The sequence below is a fragment of the Narcine bancroftii genome, chromosome 12, assembly GCF_036971445.1.
Source record: "Narcine bancroftii isolate sNarBan1 chromosome 12, sNarBan1.hap1, whole genome shotgun sequence".
Lineage (NCBI taxonomy): Eukaryota > Metazoa > Chordata > Chondrichthyes > Torpediniformes > Narcinidae > Narcine > Narcine bancroftii.
In genome coordinates this window covers 15951092-15964552 of record NC_091480.1, presented here as the reverse complement: position 1 = coordinate 15964552, position 13461 = coordinate 15951092, and the positions used below count along the sequence as shown (strand labels likewise).

General features: G+C 43.3%; 1 protein-coding gene and 1 long non-coding RNA gene across 10 annotated transcripts in view; one reads left to right on the top strand and one right to left on the bottom strand.

Annotated features, from left to right (window-relative positions):
- The window catches only part of jmjd8 (jumonji domain containing 8), a 184595-nt gene that overhangs the window by 147987 nt on the left and 23147 nt on the right, over nt 1-13461 (bottom strand). The window lies entirely within an intron of this gene.
- Nucleotides 9298-12290, top strand: LOC138746428 (uncharacterized). The gene is made up of 2 exons (XR_011346952.1): nt 9298-9391; nt 12104-12290. It is a non-coding gene; the product is annotated as an uncharacterized lncRNA (long non-coding RNA).

Below are 13461 nucleotides of genomic sequence, written 5' to 3'. Positions count from 1 at the left end.
ACATACTCCCACAGAAGTTGTTTAGGCATTGTCAGTAATAACTGAATTACCAGTTTTATTTTATCATAGCGTGTTTGCTCCCTAATAGACTGTGATCAAGATATCAGAGCACTAATGGAAAGAGGGGGGCATAATGCTGAGGAGGAAATCCTTCACTTGAAAAGGCCTTGCTAAGTGGTCGGTTAATGTATCCAAATACAGTAGAAAACTAAATGAGTGACTATTTTCTCAAATAGCTCAACTTCCAAAAAATTACATACGAGCAGGAGGAGGTCATCCGGCCCGTCAAACCTGCTCCACCATTCAATGAGATCATGGCTGATCTCCACCTACCTGCCTTTACCCCCGAATCACTTAATTCCCATACTTCATAAAAATCTATTCAACCTTGTCTTAAAGATATTTACTGAGGTTGCCTCCACTATTTCAATGGGCAGCGAATTCCAGATTCACCAGGCCCTGAGAAAAGTAGTTCCTCTCGTCTCCATCCTAAATCTACTACCCTGAATCTTGAGGTTATGTCCCTTAGTTCTAGTTTCCCCCACCTACCGCTACCTTAATTATGTTTCCACAAGAACTCCTCTCATTCTTCTAATTTCCAGCGAGTACAGTCCCAGACGACTCGATCTCTCCTCATGGACTGTCTTGGGTAAACTTATACCTCTCATTTTGTTCGTTTTAGATTGGTCACAGTGTTTGAGCTACCGAAAGAAAATAGACACACACACACACCGAGAGCAGTTCAGTTTATACAAGGCTTTATTACTAAATCTAAAGCTGAATTCACACTACAATATGCAAGCCCTTCCCAATTATACTTATCAACGCCTGGACTGGTCACAACTGCCGAAGCGAGGCAACAACTGCACACTTGTAGTAGGTTGTCGGGGCGCCGGTAGCAGCTTCTCCACCTCCCTCGACCGGGATGTTAGCTGGACTCTTGAAGTTCTTCTTCTTGCTGAGAGACGTTGCCATCTCTTGGAGAATCTCAAACTTCAGCAGTGGGACCATGGCTTATATTACCCAAAAGTTGTTTACTTCAGATCTTATCTCTTTGAACAAATGATTTAATTATCTTCAAGGTCTCCTGACAGTCTGCGACCAACAAAAGACAACTGCATCTATCTGGGCCTCATGGTGGAAGTTGGATAATGTCTACTGATTCATATGCATCCCCTGGGCCCCATCAAAGGTGATGTAGAGTCCTTTGTTTTGTTCTCTGCACTTTTCTTGGAGCTGTCTGAGGGCAAAGACCATGTCAGTAGTTCCTCTGTTTGCACGAAAGCCACACTGTGATTCTGGGAGAACTTTCTCGGCAACACTAGGTATTATTCTATTTTAGGAGAATCCTGGCAAAGATTTTGCCTGCAATGGAGAGCAGCGTGATTCCCCTGTAGTTTGAATAGTCTGATTTCTCGCCTTTGTTTTTGTACAGGGAACTCAAAACGGTCAACCAGTTAACCTATCTCGGCTGCACCATTTCATCAGATGCAAGGATCGACAACGAGACAGACAACAGACTCGCCAAGGCAAATAGCGCCTTTGGAAGACTACACAAAAGAGTCTGGAAAAACAACCAACTGAAAAACCTCACAAAGATAAGCGTATACAGAGCCGTTGTCATACCCACACTCCTGTTCGGGTCCTCTACCGGCATCACCTATGGCTCCTAGAACGCTTCCACCAGCGTTGTCTCCGCTACATCCTCAACATTCATTGGAGCGACTTCATCTCCAACATCGAAGTACTCGAGATGGCAGAGGCCGACAGCATCGAATCCACGCTGCTGAAGAACAAACTGCGCTGGGTAGGTCACGTCTCCAGAATGGAGGACCATCACCTTCCCAAGATCCTGTTATATGGCGAGCTCACCACTGGCCATCGTGTCAGAGGTGCACCAAAGAAAAGGTACAAGGACTGCCTAAAGAAATCTCTTGGTGCCTGCCACATTGACCACCGCCAGTGGGCTGATATCGCCTCAAACCGTGCATCTTGGCGCCTCACAGTTTGGTGGGCAGCAACCTCCTTTGAAGAAGACCGCAGAGCCCACCTCACTGACAAAAGATAAAGGAGGAAAAACCCAACACCCAACCCCAACCAACCAATTTTCCCCTGCAACTGCTGCAACCATGTCTGCCTGTCCTGCATCGGACTTGTCAGCCACAAATGAGCCTGCAGCTGACGTGGACATTTACCCCTCCATAAATCTTCGTCCGCGAAGCCAAGCCAAAGAAGAAGACTGATTCATATGCATCCTGGGCCTCATGGTGTAAATTAGATTATGTCTGCTGATTCTAAAACACAAGCAGGTTCTCAGCCTTGCAGAAGCAAAGGCCGCAAAAGTAAAAAAACACAGTTTAAATCTTCCATTACATGGACTAACCCCCCTCATCTCTGGAAGGCTCCTTAGAGCTAATTGTAGTGTTTGTGCCACAAAAGTACACATGCTCATGTGGAGATTTTCCAAGCAAATCAACCAATTTTTTAAAAAATAGCTTTGTTTCAATTTGTGAATTTCAAAATTGGTTTGGAATATTTCCATCCCTGGAAATGGAAGGTAAATTGACCAGCCTCCACTGGAAGAGTTCTATAGGAGCACTGTCAAGCCATTTTCTTCACCATGGAACATCCTACAGCAATGAAATTCCTAAAAGAGGGCAGGGAAATAAGGGAGCTTTATAGCCTTGCACAATAGCTGCTGAATTCCATGGATGCAAATCCAGCTCAGAGAATATCCTTCACCTACAATGGTGAAGGTTTATGAAACTATTCTCAGCAACCTCAATTCTTTTCTTAGAGACCAGAATGAGAAATACAATCTGATTTGTCATTGGTGCCTGTCCATTGGTCATCTTAGTGCAATAGTAGAAATATGCTCACGTTGATTGGTAATCTTTATTGACACTTTAAATGTACTTTCTGCTACTCACATTCTCCAGCTGTGTAAAGTGCCTATCAATCTACACTGCAGCAACCCTAACAAATTTGTGTAATTCCACTGATCATTGTCAATTTGCCGCTGGGGAAACAATCCCAGATTGGTTGTTGTGGAATGCCACATCGGGGACTATAAAGCTTCGAGGGGCAAAATTCCACTTATGGGGAAGAAATTCAACTGGATACTCTGTTATCACCAGCTGGTGATAACAACAGCTACCACCCACCCACTACCACTACACATGGATCCTATCAAGACAATGGAATTTCTCCTCCTTTGCTGACCAGCCCCACACAAGTCATACACAAAAAAAAATGCAAAATTTTCCATAGTCTTCAAACCACTCGGCTTTCTGCCTTCCCACTTGCCTGTGATCCACATCTCACTGAGCAGCTTCGTGATTTACATGAAGATCAATATGAATGATCATGAATGCATTGTATTGTAGCGAGTTGTGAGCGAGCGCAGTGAAGAGACTGAGACAACAGGCTGGGAGCTCGAGTATCACTACTGTTTTATTTTGAATTCCGCGCTGCAGCCTTTAAGCCTGTCCTCAGACCCACCCCCAACACCCAGCAATTGCTTCATGATGACGCAAACACGCAAGTACCCTTCCGGTCTGGACCAGAAGAGGCGGTCCTGCGACGATATCCTTGCCGTGGCTGCCCAGCTGACCGTGCGTGACAAGCGGGGCCAGTTCATTGCTGCGAACATGTGCATTGCCACAGTATAGAATAATAGAAGCATAGAAGCAGACAACTCTAAAGCATGGAAACAGGCCCTTCAGCCCATCTAATCCATGCCTAACTATTATTCTGTCCAGTCCCATTGACCTCGTATCTATCCAAATTTATCCCAAACATTGAAATCAAACTTGCATTCACCTCTTCTGTTGGCAGCTTGTTCCACACTCTCATCATCCTCTGAGTGAAGAAGTTCTTCCTAATATTCCCTTTAAACATATCATCTTTCACCCTTAATCCATGACTTCTAGTTCTAGTCTCACCAGACCTCAGTGGAAAAAAAAGCCCCTATCTTTACCCTTCATAATTTTGGATACTTCTATCAAATCTCCCCTTATTCTCTGGCACTCCAGAGAATGAATTACTTGGATTCAAGGACCTGGAGATTTCCCCTTATGGCTGTATTCTTTTGGCCTGACTGAGAAGGCTTTAGTTTTCTTTGATCCATCATTGAAACACTTCTCTGAATTAAAAAAATCTGTTCTACTTGTATCTTTTTAGCTGTCACCTTGAAAGAGTCACCAATAGCAGTGATTGCCCTCTGTAAATTATTGAAAGGGGCCACCCCCGTCACCAACCTCCGTAATTGAACACTGAAAGGCCTTTAAAATGGAGCTGTTTCAGCTACAGTCTAGATTCATTCCCATAAGGGAGATGGGAATGGAAATTAAATCCAGAGCCCCGTGAAAGATCAAAAAGAATGGAGTAGAATAGAACAGTCCTTTTGACAGATGCCTGGTGGTTAACAGAGGTAAGAGGCGGTACGGTTAGCAGAGCAGTTACAGCGCCATCTGTAAGGTGCCATGGATTTATGTTCTCACCATGTTTGCATGGGTTTCCTCCGGGTGCTCCGGTTCCCTCCCACCCTTCAAAATGTACTAGGGATTATAGGTCAATTGGGTGGCACGGGCTCATGAGTCAAAAGGCCCTGTTACCATGGTGTAAGTCTAAATTTTAAAAATTAAAAAGAGCCAGGATGATTACAGAAATCTCAGAATGGAAGTAGAAAAGAAAGAGATAGAATGAAAAAAAAACTGGCAGAAAGAACATAAGGAAAAAAATATATAACAGGTATGTGAACAATGAAAGGGCTTTGAGAGGAGGAATGCAGCCAATAAGAGATGAAATGCAGGTTGAGTATAAGAATGAGATACTAAGTACTTTATATCAGTCTTCAGCTTGGAAGCAGATGGTCCTTGAGTCACAGTGAACGTACAACTGTACAGCAAGGGAACAGACTCTTTGACCCACTATTACTGCCCCCACCATGGAACCAATTTAAATCCCACCTGCCTAAACATGATTATTTTATTCTATTCCCTGTCTGTTTATATATCTTGCTATCGTACATGCACCTATCACTGGCTGCACATTCCTGGCACTTACCAACCTCTGTGAAAAATATTTGCATTGTAAATCTTCTTTAAAACTTTCTCTTCTCACCTTAAATCTATGCCCTTTAGTAGTTGATATTTCCATCTGGAAAAAAATCTGGCCATCTGCCTCTCAGAATTTGATATACATTCTTCAGGTCACCCCTCAAGCCTCAAATGCTTCAATGAAAACAATCTACTGTAAGTTTGTCCAATCTCTTCTTATAGCTAATACACTCCTGTCCAGACAACATCCAGGTGAACTTTTTCTGCACCCTCTCAAAGAGTCCACATCCTTCCTCTGGTGCAGTAACCAGAACTGCAAACAATGCTCCAAATATGGCCCAACCAAGCTTACTACAGCCACAACTTTTATCCTCAATGCATCCATTGATAAAGGTAAGGGTTTCATATACCTTCTTTATCACTCCATCCACTTGTCACAAGATCATGATATAGGAGCAGTAGTAGGTCAATTAGCCCATCAAGAATGCTCCACCATTCTATCATGAACTGATCCATTCTCCCATTCAGACCACTCCATGGCCTTCTCCCCATTACCCTTGGTGCGCTGACTAATCAAAAATCAAAAATCTATCAACCTCACTTCCTCAGCCACCTGTGGCAACAAGTTCCACAAACTCAGTACTCTCTGGTTAAAGAAATTTCTCCACATTTCCGATGTAAATTGACGCGCTTTTATACCAAAGTTGTGCACTCTTGTCCTAGGCTCCCCTACCATGATGCCACTTTTAGGATGCTATGGACTTGAACTCCAAGATCCCCCTGGACATCAATGCTCCTAATCTCAGAAAATAAAATGCTAATTGAGATTCTAGATAGGATTTTTAAAAATGATATGGAGAAGGTACTGGAAGCAAGTCAATGGGATAAATCATTTGGCCTAGATAGGATGCACCTTGGGTTGATGAGAGGATTAAGGGAGGGAATTACAATGGACCAGTTATTGATTTGAGAGTTGGAGCCTAAGGGTTGTAAAACTGCACATTCTTGTTTTTAAAAAAAATATAGATAAGATGTGGGGCCCATTTATAGATTAGTATCATATTTGGAAGATTTAAGAAGTCTGGATGCTCCAGAGACTCTGTCTAGTGTCTGAAGGTCGTTATTCATCCACATCTTTACAATTCCACAAGTTAACCTTGAACGAGGGATTAGATTAGTCTGAGGATTTTTGGTTTTTTTAAATCTTTTTTTAGATAATTAGTTAAACATGGGTTTAAACCTGGTTTATCATGGATCATATCATTAATTAAGATAGAACTTACACTTTATTTATATAAAGAAATTGTTTAATTTAGTCTTATCTATTTTCTATTCAGAACTATATTGGGATATATTATGAGAAACTGTTAAATATCATATTAATAGAATTTGATGTCTTAAAAGTTAAATAAACGATTATGGATAGGATTTTTATTTTACATTATATTTAATTTGTGATGTACACATGATCTGGCCTGTTGTTTGTTATAGTCGATGACTTTGTATGTAGGATTTATATTTTAAACTCAATAAAAATATCTTTAAAAGTAAAAAAAAGTATAGTGATAAATTCAGTTTAATCTTGGTGGTGTGGAAAGTTCTCTAAAACAATAATCGGAAACAGGATAGTCATTTGGCCAAAGGCAGACAGATTAGAAAAAAAGTGCAGACAAATGTATCTAACAAACCCAATACAATATTTTAGAAATAGTAACAGAGATAATTGAAGAAAGAATACATTTGATATTATAAATGCAGACTTACAAAGAGCACTGGAGTAGAATGCCTGTTGTGGACTCTGGTACCAATCACGCGAGTGATATGGACAGCCCACCAAAACTAGCTGTGGCCTTTATGACATGGATGTCAGTTCCTCTCCCAGACCAGACAGAGAAGTATAGACATCACGATGAACTTTACAAAACATTTGTTTGGCCATGACTGGAGTATTGGGTTCAGGTCTGGGCACCATGTTTTCAGTAAGGGAGCTTAATTAGTAGTTTACTCGAATGATACTAGGAATGATAGGGTTAGCATATGAGTAATGTTTGTCAGGTCTTAGGCTGTACCCATTGGAGTACAGAAGGATGAGGGAGAACTCATAGAGGTATTTTAAATGCTGAAAGGCCAAGACAGACTAATTGTGGCAAGGATGTTTCCCATTGTAGGGGAGTCTAGATCAATAAGGAACAGCTTCAAGATAAAAGGGTGTCAATTTAAAACAGAGATGTGAAAAAAATTATTGAATCAGAGGGTCATGAGCCTGTGGAATTTGTTGCCATTGACGTCTGTGGAATTTGTTGCCCCAGACGACTGTGGCCACGAGGTGGTTGGGCGTATTTAAGACAGAGATTGACAGGTATTTGATTAGTCAGGGCATCAAGGGTTATTTGGGGTGAAAGTCATGATTAGAAAGGCGGAGCTGACTTGATGGGTCGATGGATCTACTTCTGGTCCTATATCTGAAATGAACGATTTTTAGGACTACTGAAAAACTGCTTTGCTCTCATATGAGAGAGAGAGAGAGAGAGAGAGAGAGAGAGAGAGGGGTGGGGGGGTGGGTGGGGGGGAGGCAGATAGACAAGCACCTCTTTGAGAGCACCCACTGGTTTTTTTCAGGGTAGTCTGTGAGGCCTGATGAGATCAGGGAGTTGACAGGGCCAACCTTTCAGCGAATTCGGCCCCCTTTTTCCAACCAACTCTGCCTAAAGCTGTAGATAACCTCACCCCACTCCTTCAAATGTTGCACAAAGTTGGAGAATGGCCAGCAAGAGCAGTGCGAGTTCAGCTTTGTAAAATGCCCGACTACATCAATGTGTCAGTGAACCTGTTTGTTCTCCGGCGTACACAGGCCAGTCTTGATGTCCTGGGCGGTTACGAGGCAAGCCGTGCCCCTGTGCACTCCCTCGTGAACTGTCACTGATGGGTCACTTATACTGACGAGAAAGAGGGAGAGAACGAACAAATCGCAATCTGAGCACATTGAAGGAAACGAGGGAACAGGAAGCGCCGCGCAATCGATTAAATTCGCCTTGTGCATTAATGCAACGAGGCGGAGGAAAGAATATGAATTAAATAATCCGTAGAAGGTTGGGAGTGTGAACGCGGAGGAAACGTGCGTGTGCCGCCACCGTGTGCCAAGAGATGCCAGGCCGGGCTGTGAATGATTGATCCTTCTGCTCTGCTCGGGCTCCCCGCCACACGGCTCACCCGGGGCACGTCTTCGGGGCATTGGTTTGGGTTGGGGGCTGGGGGGGTTGGTGGGGGGGGGGGAGGCGAGGAGGGGCGACTTCCTTGCTCACCATCTCGGAACCTTTCCCCTCCTCTGGTCTCTGTGAGCAGCCGTTCGGAAGAGGAGTTGGTGCTTTCGATTCTGGTGGGTGCGTGAGACCCGCAAGGAAGCGGGGGAGATCGGGCGGTCACGTTGCCAGGGACCCGATGTAATTGTATATAATACAGCTTTGACATATTCTCCGGAAGGAAAGACAAGAAAAGGATGGGCCAGAGGCAACTCTAAACGGTAAGAGGTTATTTTCCGTCTGATTAAATGTATCCTAGTGAAATCTTGCTCTCTCTCTCTCTTTAGGATGATGTTCAGTGGCGGAGCAGATGTTCAGTTCTGGTCTGATTATATCAAGGCAGGACGCGCAAGGGGCTGGCGTTGGCAGCTGCAATGTGGTAGGGCTGGTTGGCAGAGTAGAGACAGCGAGCAGTGAGAGAGAGAAGGGAGTGAACTGAGTCGGGGAAAGCATAAATATAAAAGACAGAATGTCCTTATGGGTGTGGAGGGGAGGTACACACATTAAATATTTTATTACATAAAAACGTTATTGTGTTTTAGAGAGTGATGAGAAAATGTGATTTTTGTAAGAATTTAATTTCGAGACAGTATTGCTTGGAAGGAGACTGAATGTGTCGACAAATCTAGTTCTGTATGAGGGGCAGGCTGTGTATGAAATACAGGCTGAGAGAGAAAGAACGAGAATATGAAATTGTATCTACATTACGGAAAAAAATGAAGGAATGCGGTATACGAAGCGAAATGGGAATAGAGGGGACTCACAGGATGAGGACTGCAGCTCCAGTGAGAGATAACTGCAACACTGACCGAGCTGCCATTATTTCACAATAAATGTATGAACGAAAATGTGCGTGGCTGCACGTGTTAGTGTGAGAATGAGGTCCGCGTGATTTTGCATGTGTACGAGACAATGCATCTCCTAAATGTGGCTGAGGCAATAATACACGAGGTTTGACTGTGGGTGAGATGCGTCTACGAGTGAGCAATAGAAGACCTTGGAGGGATACGTGCCGGTGTGGACGTGAAAGGGGTATGCGAACAGAACTTTAATTTGCCCATGTTTGAAATCTGTTCATGTGGGTGAGTGAGAAGTTATACAAGGGTGTATGAATCAACAAAACGTGCACATGAGACACGTATGACTGGCAGAGGAAGGTGTATGTCAGTAAATATGAGAGATGGGGTGAACACGTGCCAAGAAGAGCTGTGTGTAACCCTTTTAATGTTGTGCATTTATTTTTAAATGTTCATCCAACCTCGACCAGATAATGCGTGTCCTCTGAGTCTCTCAGCTTTCCCTCCCTCCCCTGCTCCTGAGCAGAGCCCAAATGACACTCACTTTTCCCAAAGGATTGGGCACAAGTCTACAATTTTTCAAACGGGCGTTGGCTGTAGAGGATTCCAGCATCCGTCACACTTGGCTGGAAGAATCAAGGTGGAACTGAAATCTAAAAATCTGCTTCCGGGACAAGCGGTGAAATCCATGGTCTTAAAGTGTGTGTGTGTGCGTGCGTGTGTGTCTGTCTGTGTGTGTGTGAGTGTGTGTGTGAGTGTGTGGAGGGGTATGGTGTGAGTGTGTGTGTGTGTGGAGGGGTGTGGTGTGTGTGCGTGTGAGTGAATGTATGTGTGTGTGTGTGTGTATGTGAGTGTGTGTGTGTGTGAGAGAGAGAGAGAAGTTCCTTCTGATGGGTTCTGTGGTGTTGCCCAATGATGGAATGACGTTAATAAAACCGGAGATCAATTAAAATCTGAACATTATATATCTGGTTAATACATCGTTTCTTATATAACGAATATATTATATACCTTTAATATTTCCCACACCATTTAGGGATGATTTATATTTATTCTCGTGGATCCAGAAACTATTGCTGAATGTTACAGTTTCTTTCATACCTTAAGTGGCGGGAGTGAATAGCGTGCGGGCCATTCGATTTCCTGGTTTATATAAGGCCTAAATTAATAGATTTCATTGGAGTTATTCGAAATTTACAGTCATTTTCAGTGCCAAATTTTGTCAGAGCTGTCAGTGGAAACCGCTGCATTAATCCATGGACGAAAATAATTTGATTATTGATGCTGAAGGAACATTCAATGCCAACTCATTGAATTAATGGGAGGCTCAATGGGTACAGTTGGGTTAGTGCAGACAGGAAGAACATATGTTGGAGTATTCATTTATTTTCTGGAAACGTGTGTTTTAAATCCTTATACAATAAATAAAACCATTCTTATTTTTGATAGATCATTTTACTGTATCTTTGAGCCAGTTTTCCAAACTAAATACATTACGGAATCAGTTTACTCAATTCAATTTGCAATTCTGCATTACGCCCCAATAATATCACTTTGATCTCGAAGTATGTCCCCAGCATTCGGAACAGGGGTTTGTAACAGGATTAATGAGTATTAATAAAATTACATCTGTTGTAGTTGGATTAAGTCCAACACCGAGGCTTTTGTTAGGCAACAATATTAATGCATGTGGGACAAAGGCGAACAAATGTCCGATGATACAACGGGTGGAGTAGCTGAATAGGCTATTCCAGTGGTTCTCAACCTTTTCCTTCCTACTCACATACTACTTTAACTAATCCCTTCCTAATCACAGAGCACCTATGCCATCCTAGTAAGGGATTACTTAAGGTGGCATGTGAGTAGGAAAAAAATGGTTGAGTACCACTGGGCTATTAGATTTCCAGTCTCCCCTCTCTTGATCATTTGAATAAAACGGCCAGGAGCTAGAAACGTCCACTGAAACACCCCATTCAACAATGGGCTCTTTTAAAGTCGGCTTTTGTTCCATCAACGGATGAACCAGACACGATTTTCAATAAGAAACTGACATAAGTGATAGGACACACACTGGGGTTTCCTTGTTTTAATAATCCAGATATTCCCGAGTTAACTCGTAAAGGCTTTGATAACATGGAATACTGTTCTGAGTATTGGGGTACAACCACACTATTTATGGAAAGTACATTATGATAAGTATAAAAGCTCAATGGCAACCTCTTCATTGAAGCAGAATATCATAAACTTTGTCGCTTTATTATATTTTCTAATCCATTTAAAGCTATATTGATTTTATGCCTGTTTAATGAACATAAATAAATCCAATAATACACATGGTGTTGCGACAGGGATGGGTCACAGTCGAGTCAGTGAAAATCGCGGCTACAGCGAGGTGAAAGGCAAACATGGCCCCAGACTAGGATCTTTAAATACACAGTTGAAGAAAGCGTCAACCATCTACTCTTTTATAAAACGGTGAAGTATCCGCGTGCCAGTTGTTATGGATCAGTACCCAAATAGTTAGTTCCCAAGTTCGCAATAAGGATAGATGCGTGGACGTTGGAGATCGGGAGTGTGGCTGTGAGGAAGAATTTCTTTACGGTTTTCAAGGGCCTGGTCCAGGCATCACTCCACTGCCCCACAGATAGGGTTACAGTGGGTCACATAATAGTATCGCTGTCCTTGGTGCTGATCCAGGTTACGAGGTTGCGGTCTGGTGCTCTCCAAGGTATTTGGGGATTTTTAGTTTTATGGTTCGCCTCGATCGCAAACTAACACAGCACGTTGCCGGTGGCGATTTCTATGCAAGGCCTTAGGTGAACTCTAACCCCACCGAAACTACGAATGCTTAAGTTGTGCGGAGGCTGGCCGGCTCCTAATTTTAGAGAAATGTGATTGCTAACACACGTGGCATGGAAGTAATCAAAAATTTCTTGGGCGTTCGCAGACTCCAGCGGCAATGATGCCATCCATCGAGGATGTCGGGCAGAACTAAACCCGCTGCCCTCACTTGTGTTCAGAAGCAAGACTTTGGGATCCTTCTGGTGACGTGACATTAATCCGTCAAAAGCACGAGGATATTTCATGGACGTTATCTTTTTCTTCACCTAAAGTCACATCCCATTATCCACCAAGTGGCGTTCTGTCGATTCATAATTCGCTGAGACTTTAGATCGTTGTTTTTTTTTGCTGCAAAGGCACTGTGTATTCACTGAATATGACTGCCACCAAATGTTGTGTGAAAATAACAAAAACAAACAACTGATGAGAGCATAGATTGTAAAGGGGGATAACGCGATAAAAGGATTAGATAGAGGATGGGGGAAATGAATCAATCAATACTAGTAGGAAGAGATATTAAAGTGAGGCGAATGTGTGAGATGGGGCGGGGGAATTTACTGCGAGGCATTTACTGTGAGAAGAACCTATGTGTTGGTTAAGTGGCGCTGAACTGTGCAAAAGAGAAAAGTGTAGCGGGTGACTTATTGAAAGAGAAGGAATCAAGGAAGTCGAGACGAAAGATGAGATAACAAAAAGAAGAAAATATCAGACAGAATGGAATATGTATACCTAACCGTGGTTGAGTACATGGCCTTGGGACCACGCTTATTTACAGAAGTATGATTGTCCTCAAGGTTGAGGGGATAAAGTTAAGTGAGCGAGACCTGAGTCTGGATGTAGTGGTGCAGGCTGAATTCGGGAATGTCTTGATGTCAGTTTAGGAGTGCGTCTTAGCATGAGTTGTCCAGGAAACAGGGAGCGTGATCAAGAGTCCGAGGGTGTATCCTTCCAGGGATGGTGTACGAGTTTGGGCGTGTATTTGAGTCCATGTCTAGGGGCATGTTTGAGTCTGTCCGTGAGTCTAAGTGTGGGAGAGTCGAGAAGTCTGTCAGCGAGTCTGGGTGCACATCTGAACCTGAGTATCCGTGGATTTCTGAAGGAGGGTGCATAGACTGTCAACCACAGTGAGAACCCTGATTCTTAGCCTCTCTCCAGAGAGCGGAGTGGTAAAAATATCCTTCAAACAGCTCTGCCTGACGCGAGAAGCTGCAGCTCACAGGCTGGGGGCGGGGAGCAAAGCCCAACACGGCAAAGGAACACTGCAGTCCTGACGCAGTCTTCCCTTATTTGTTTCGCATCCGATTAGTTATTGTTGACAGACATGGGCAGTAAGACCCAACAGCTTGATCAACAGCTGAACCTGTCTGGAAGAGACCATCGGGAAGGTCTAAGATCGCGGTCCCTGAAAGCATGAGACCAGATGGCGACCCTGTCTTTTATTAAGCTGGTGCATGCTGTCGGGCG